Source organism: Oreochromis aureus, linkage group 15 (genome assembly GCF_013358895.1).
Source record: "Oreochromis aureus strain Israel breed Guangdong linkage group 15, ZZ_aureus, whole genome shotgun sequence".
Taxonomy (NCBI): domain Eukaryota; kingdom Metazoa; phylum Chordata; class Actinopteri; order Cichliformes; family Cichlidae; genus Oreochromis; species Oreochromis aureus.
In genome coordinates, this window is record NC_052956.1 from 5,688,984 (window position 1) to 5,695,030 (window position 6,047).

Below are 6,047 nucleotides of genomic sequence, written 5' to 3' on the forward strand. Positions count from 1 at the left end.
CATGTTTTTTTGAGTAATTTTTTTACAACATTTAGTAAAATATTTGTAACTTTTCATTAAATGTTAAATATTAAATCTAAATGTTAAATGTTAAATCTAAATGTTAAATATTAAATCTAAATATTATATTTAAATCTAAATGTTAAATGTTAAATCTAAATATTATATTTAAATCTAAATGTTAAATGTTAAATCTAAATGTTAAATATTAAATCTAAATATTATATTTAAATCTAAATGTTAAATGTTAAATGTAAATGTTACAGAAAACTAAATATTTAGGCTAACATGCAAATTTATTGTACGGATCAACGGAAATACCAAAATAAAAGCTTTCCAAAAACCCCCGGTGCAAAAGTGTGCCAGTAGTGGTCAGATTGTGTCTGCTCTCCCCCTCACTTCTCCCCGCCATGAGCTGCTTCACTTCTTGCCTACGAACATGTCCAGCGATTTTGCTGGACATGTGCTGCAGCGATTGTGAAGTGGAGACTGCAGCTGCTGAGAGTGCACTACTGCTGAACCTTTGGCTGGCCGACAAAACGGATCTTCCGATGTTTTCAGCTAAATCGCTGGACGTGCTTTCTTATGGTCCGCGCCGTTCCAGCCATGTGTTCCAGCCCTAAACCTAACCTTATCCCTAACCATAACCTAAGTCCCAGAATAACTGCCAGGACACCAGTGAATGACTTAGCCATGTTGGGAATTGTTGTCTCAAAGCAGCGAATCACTGGAATGCTGAACAGGGACAAACTACAAGGTTGTAGACCAAGAAAAACACAATTTTTGGAGAAGGGACACCTCCAAGCCAGACTGAAGTAAACTAAGGTCAACCTGGATTGAGATTATGCGTACTGGAACTATATCCTTTGGTTAGATCAGATGAAACTGGAGCTCTTTGGAGCTACTGTTTATGTTTAGAGAAAGAAGGGAGAGCTGACAACCCATGCCCACAGTGGTGGGAGGATTATGCTGTGGGGATGCATCAGTGTGTCTGGAACTGAGAATCTTATGAAGATTATGAAAGAAAACCTCAAGCAGTCAGCAGCAAAACTGGGTCTGAGCCATCGGTTCATCTTCCAACACGACAGCGACCCAAAATATGAATTATATCCCATTAAAAATCTGTGTGGTGAACTAAAGACCAAGGTCAATGCCAAAAGACCATCAAATCTGGAGGAACTTGATAGATTCACAGAAGAAGAATGGGCTGGGATCGATCAGGAGATGAGTGTGAGACTAACGAACAACTACAGGCTGTTATCCAGCAAAAAGGATACACAATGTACTATTAGAATCAGAGGGGCTAACAATTTTGACCCTGGTATTTTTTTTAATTTTTATGAAATAATTTTGTTTCTGTGTGCTAAGTAAAATAATTTAAGCATCCAAAATAAAACTTTGCTTGAGAAATACTTACAAAAATGAAATTGTCATAGGACACCTAATAATTCAGTCTTCATCTGTATGTAATACCATGTTTTCACTGTTGTCTTTGCTATAAGGAGAACATGTGACAGGCAAAAAGCCCTAAGATAATTACAACACTCAGTGCCTGTGTGTCTTATTGGGTGTCTGCTGAAGGCCGGATAATCCTGCTTGTCAAAATGATAGGGAAACTATCTTCCATATCCCCGGCTAATGCCCTGTTTTGATCCCCCATGTTAATAAGAGAGCCTTATTAGTAACCTCAGCCTCGCCAAATGAACCTCCCATAATAGCCATCTGGGTTCTATTGTGAGCTTGGTGGGTGTAAGCACAGCTGTTGGTTCCCCTAATGGCTAATGTCCAGGGTTGTGATTAAAAGCACCGCGACCATGAACCATGAACTCATTTCAGTGCAGCTATTGTCTGCAGAATGAGAAGATAAGAGCTAATTGCCAGATTTTGTTTCAGCAAAAGAAAAGAAGAGTGACGTACAGGGGAATAAGTATGAAGGAGGGGCAGGAAATTAGAGTCTGAGTAATAACTGGCTGGATGGTTTACGAAGTAGAGGCAAACACTTTAAGTGAAAGCTTTAGCATTTTTGACAATTGTGAGTTGTATTTCAAATGGTAAGTGAGAATGCAAATTAACACAGAATAACAGAAGTCAGTCTCTTTTATGACAAGGGAGAACATGCTCAGTGAGAGTCTAATTGTTCTCAATCATCACTGCTTTACTTCCTACTCTACTGAATAGCTACGGTATATGTATCTACTTAACCCTTTATCCGAGTCATCGAGATAAAAGGATAGATTCATTATTATAATATGATTTAATTGCCTCCATATGTGATTTAAAATAACCCATCTTTGCAACTTGTGCTTTTAAGTTTTCATCTTCAGACAGTGTTTAGAGGAAAGAACAAACCCGGAACAGAGGGGGACAGGTGTTTTCAGGTGTGTGCTGTTGTGGGATCAGGCTATTACATCACAATGCAACAAAATTAAACCTTGACACTACCGAAATTTGGAAGCAACATTCAAGTTTAATAAAATTAGAGGCAAATCTAGCTCAAGCTGGATGAAACAAATCATCCCCTGTGTCAATTTAACTCCTTTGCAGAGTATATTACGTTGAATTATTGTGGCTGCTTTAGTCATACAACCTCTCAAGCTTTGGTTAGACTGCTTCAGGGTTGCAGTAATTAAAGAAATTTCCCCCAACTACATCTAAAATGTGCACTCTGGGGAAATACATTTCACCCACAAACTAAATGTTCTACAGAGCAGCTTCTGTGAGAGCTTTAGTCCACTGTGTGTGTGTGTGTGTGTGTGTGTGTGTGTGTGTGTGTGTGTGTGTGCGCGTGCGCATGTGTACATGTGTTTGTGTTCAGGAATTTCAACACAGGGCTATGTATTATTTATACTCACAGAAAATCATTATTTTATGTTCCTTGCAACATAATCCATAAACTCAGTACGGCCTGGCCTATTTCACAAGCTAATTGATCCAAGGAGATTAGAAGAACATTAGCATGGTGTCTGTCTTTTTCTGTATTACTATAATGAAGACAAAGTAGATCCCTGAATGCACATAAAGTGCCTTTGTTTCATAATAGCAAGTCCATCCAAAAGGTTGTAAAAATTTCCTGAATCACAACATACACTATATGGACAAACGCACTGGCGCACTTGCACGTCACACCTACAAGACCATGACCCTTTGTGGCAAGGATCATGGAAGCCATTGCCACGAAGTTCCTGGTGCACGGTTTTTCTGCTGATCTTAATGTCAGAGGAACTTTTGGAACTCTGAATTAGTGTGTCAGCAGAGTGGCAACTTTCACCAACTATGCACCTTATCATTATGTGGTCTTCCAATTCATGGTTGAGTTGCCATGGTTCCCAAATGCTTCCACTTTGCTGGAATATCACTTACAGCTGATTGTGGAATATCACTGAGGAAAAAAATTTCAGAACTTCTTGTTGAGATGGTGGTGTCCTATTACACCACCAAACCTGGACGCAGTGAGCTCTTTAGAACAAGCCATTCTTTCACAAATATTTATAAAGGCAGACTGCATAGCCGTGGGCTTTGTTCTGCTTTTGCGAGTTATTCTTCCAACACAAGTTTTAGGTTATTGATATCATTGTGAGTCTTTCATTCCTAGCTGTATCTGATGTTTGGTGTTGAATTCTCAGTTATTTCTAGCATTTTGAGTTTTCAGTTCTAGTTATACAAAGTTCCTGCGCTGTATCATGTCTCATCTTCCTGTGTCAGTTCCTTTATGTTTAGTTCATTCGTGTGTCTTCACTACCCCTTGTGGTTACTTTTCTCACTTGCTGTTTTATTTTGAAGTTATTTGTCTGTATTGTGTTATATTTAGTTTTACTTCCCCATCCTGTCTAATGGTCTTTGATTATCTATACCTGAGTCTTGTTGTGTTTTTACCCTTCAATTCCCTGATTACTTTGATGCCTTTGGGATTTAACAGTATGCATTTTGGATTCTTGTTTGGGACTTTAGCATCAGCTTTAATAAACAGTTAGCTTCTGGTTAGTCAGTCTCCCTCCATGTGTCTGCATTTGGGTTGTCAATCCAGCAATTTACCACAAAAGATTAAAAGGCATAGGACAATATTTTTTTTCCAATATAGTGCAACTTAATATCAGTGTACTGTGGCAAGCAGAAGAATCTTAACAAAGAAGCTTCACAGAGAGATTGAGCTTGCTATTCAACCCCAAGCTGGTAGGTAGGTGGAGCTCTATATTAAACACTTGCTGATATTAAAATGTGCTTCAAGGGTCAATAACAGCATAACAGAACTCACTTAACTTGGGCGTGTGGTTCGACATGGTGCTCTCTTTCGAGTCTCATGTAAAAGAGATAACTTTTATCATTTGAGGAACATAGCCAGAATCAGACAAGTTTTGTCAAGCGACACTGCAGAGGTTCTTACCCATGCATTTGTGTCTTCACGTATTGATTATTGTAACGCTCTTCTTTCTGGGCTACCAAAGAAAAGTTTTAGAGGTTTACAGATGGTGCAAAATGCAGCTGCTCGCATTTTAACAAGGACTGGGAAATTTAAGCACATTACCCCTGTACTGAACTCTCTGCATTGGCTACCTTGTCAGGTTCGAGCAGATTTTAAGGTCCTGCTGCTCACCTACAAGGCTTTAAATAGTTTGGCACCTACATACCTCGCCGACCTTTTACATCTTTATGTTCCATCCCGTGCTCTCCGATCCCAGGACTCTGGCCTTCTAAAGGTTCCTAGAGCCAGAAAAAAGACAACTGGAGAGCGTGCCTTTTCTTTTCGTGCCCCGTTTCTGTGGAACAACCTCCCTCAAGCTATTCGGCAGGCATGCTCTGTGGAGGTTTTTAAAACTAAGCTGAAGACACATTTGTTCACCCTATCTTACATGTCTTAATTCTATTGCTTTTAGTTTTTCAATTTTTACTGTTTTTAACTTGTATTGTGTCTTTTACCTGTATTGCTATGTATCGCTTTTATTTTACTTATCTTTTTAGTTTTAAATAGTTGTACAGCACTTTGTTTGAAAGCGCTTTATAAATAAAGTTATTATTATTATTATGGTACTGCATTCATTCCATAAAACAATAACTGTCAGTGACTTTGTACTGTAATATAAACACAACATTCAAGATAACAGTTAAAAGTAACGTAACCATAAACAATAAAACAGGAACATCTAAACAGCAGCACATGTCCCAAGGCATGATGGGAGCTGCTCCCCCAACACGCCACAGTACTTTAAGATCAACTTTGTATTTCATAGCTCTAACAAAAAACAAAAAAAGCAAAGCAAAAAAAAAAGAAAAAAAAAAAGAAAGAATCTAAATGAGCTTAAAGGGTAAAACACACAAGTCCTCTTTCGCTTTAGTATAATTCATCACCAAACGTCGTCTAAGTATCCATCCATCATCTAATGTTTTTGTTTGCCTTTTATATTTGCTGTTTATTATTTCTTATTTCTATTCTTTATCATCCTGCCAGACGGCTGTAAAATTCTAAGTGATTTTGCTGTATAAAGATATACTGAGTAAAACAGGAGAAAATTATCTGTACCTTAGAAGTGCCCATATGGTCTCTGTGGGTGTGTGTGTGTGTGTACGTGCATGTGTGTGTGTGTGTGTGTGTTCTTCTCACTGAATTATGGTTCCTCTCACACTGCTGAATTATAGCTGTGTCACTTCCAATCAGGTCTGTAATATTTCACACAAAGGCAGAGGAGTCCCAAATCCTCTGTCTGAGTGCATTTGTTCATCTGCCTGCTCTAAAAGCAGAACTCTTTGATTGTATCTAGAGAATTGGACCACATTGTTTCTTATACCCACTAAGGAGGAAAAAGACTTTAAAAACTTTTTCCTGTGTTGCTCAGGTAGTTATGGATATAATGTCACCCATAGGAGTGCTTGTGATGTTTTTGATGTATTAAAAATGTGCTTTGGGATAGAGGACTCTGCTGGTTTGTATAAAAGATGTGGGTGCTGGGAGGGGTGTGGGCGAACAACACAAAAGTTTTTTAAAGATAAAAGTCTGTATTCATGTTGGGAAGGACACTTGCTGAGCGCACCATGTTCTCATTTATACAGAGATC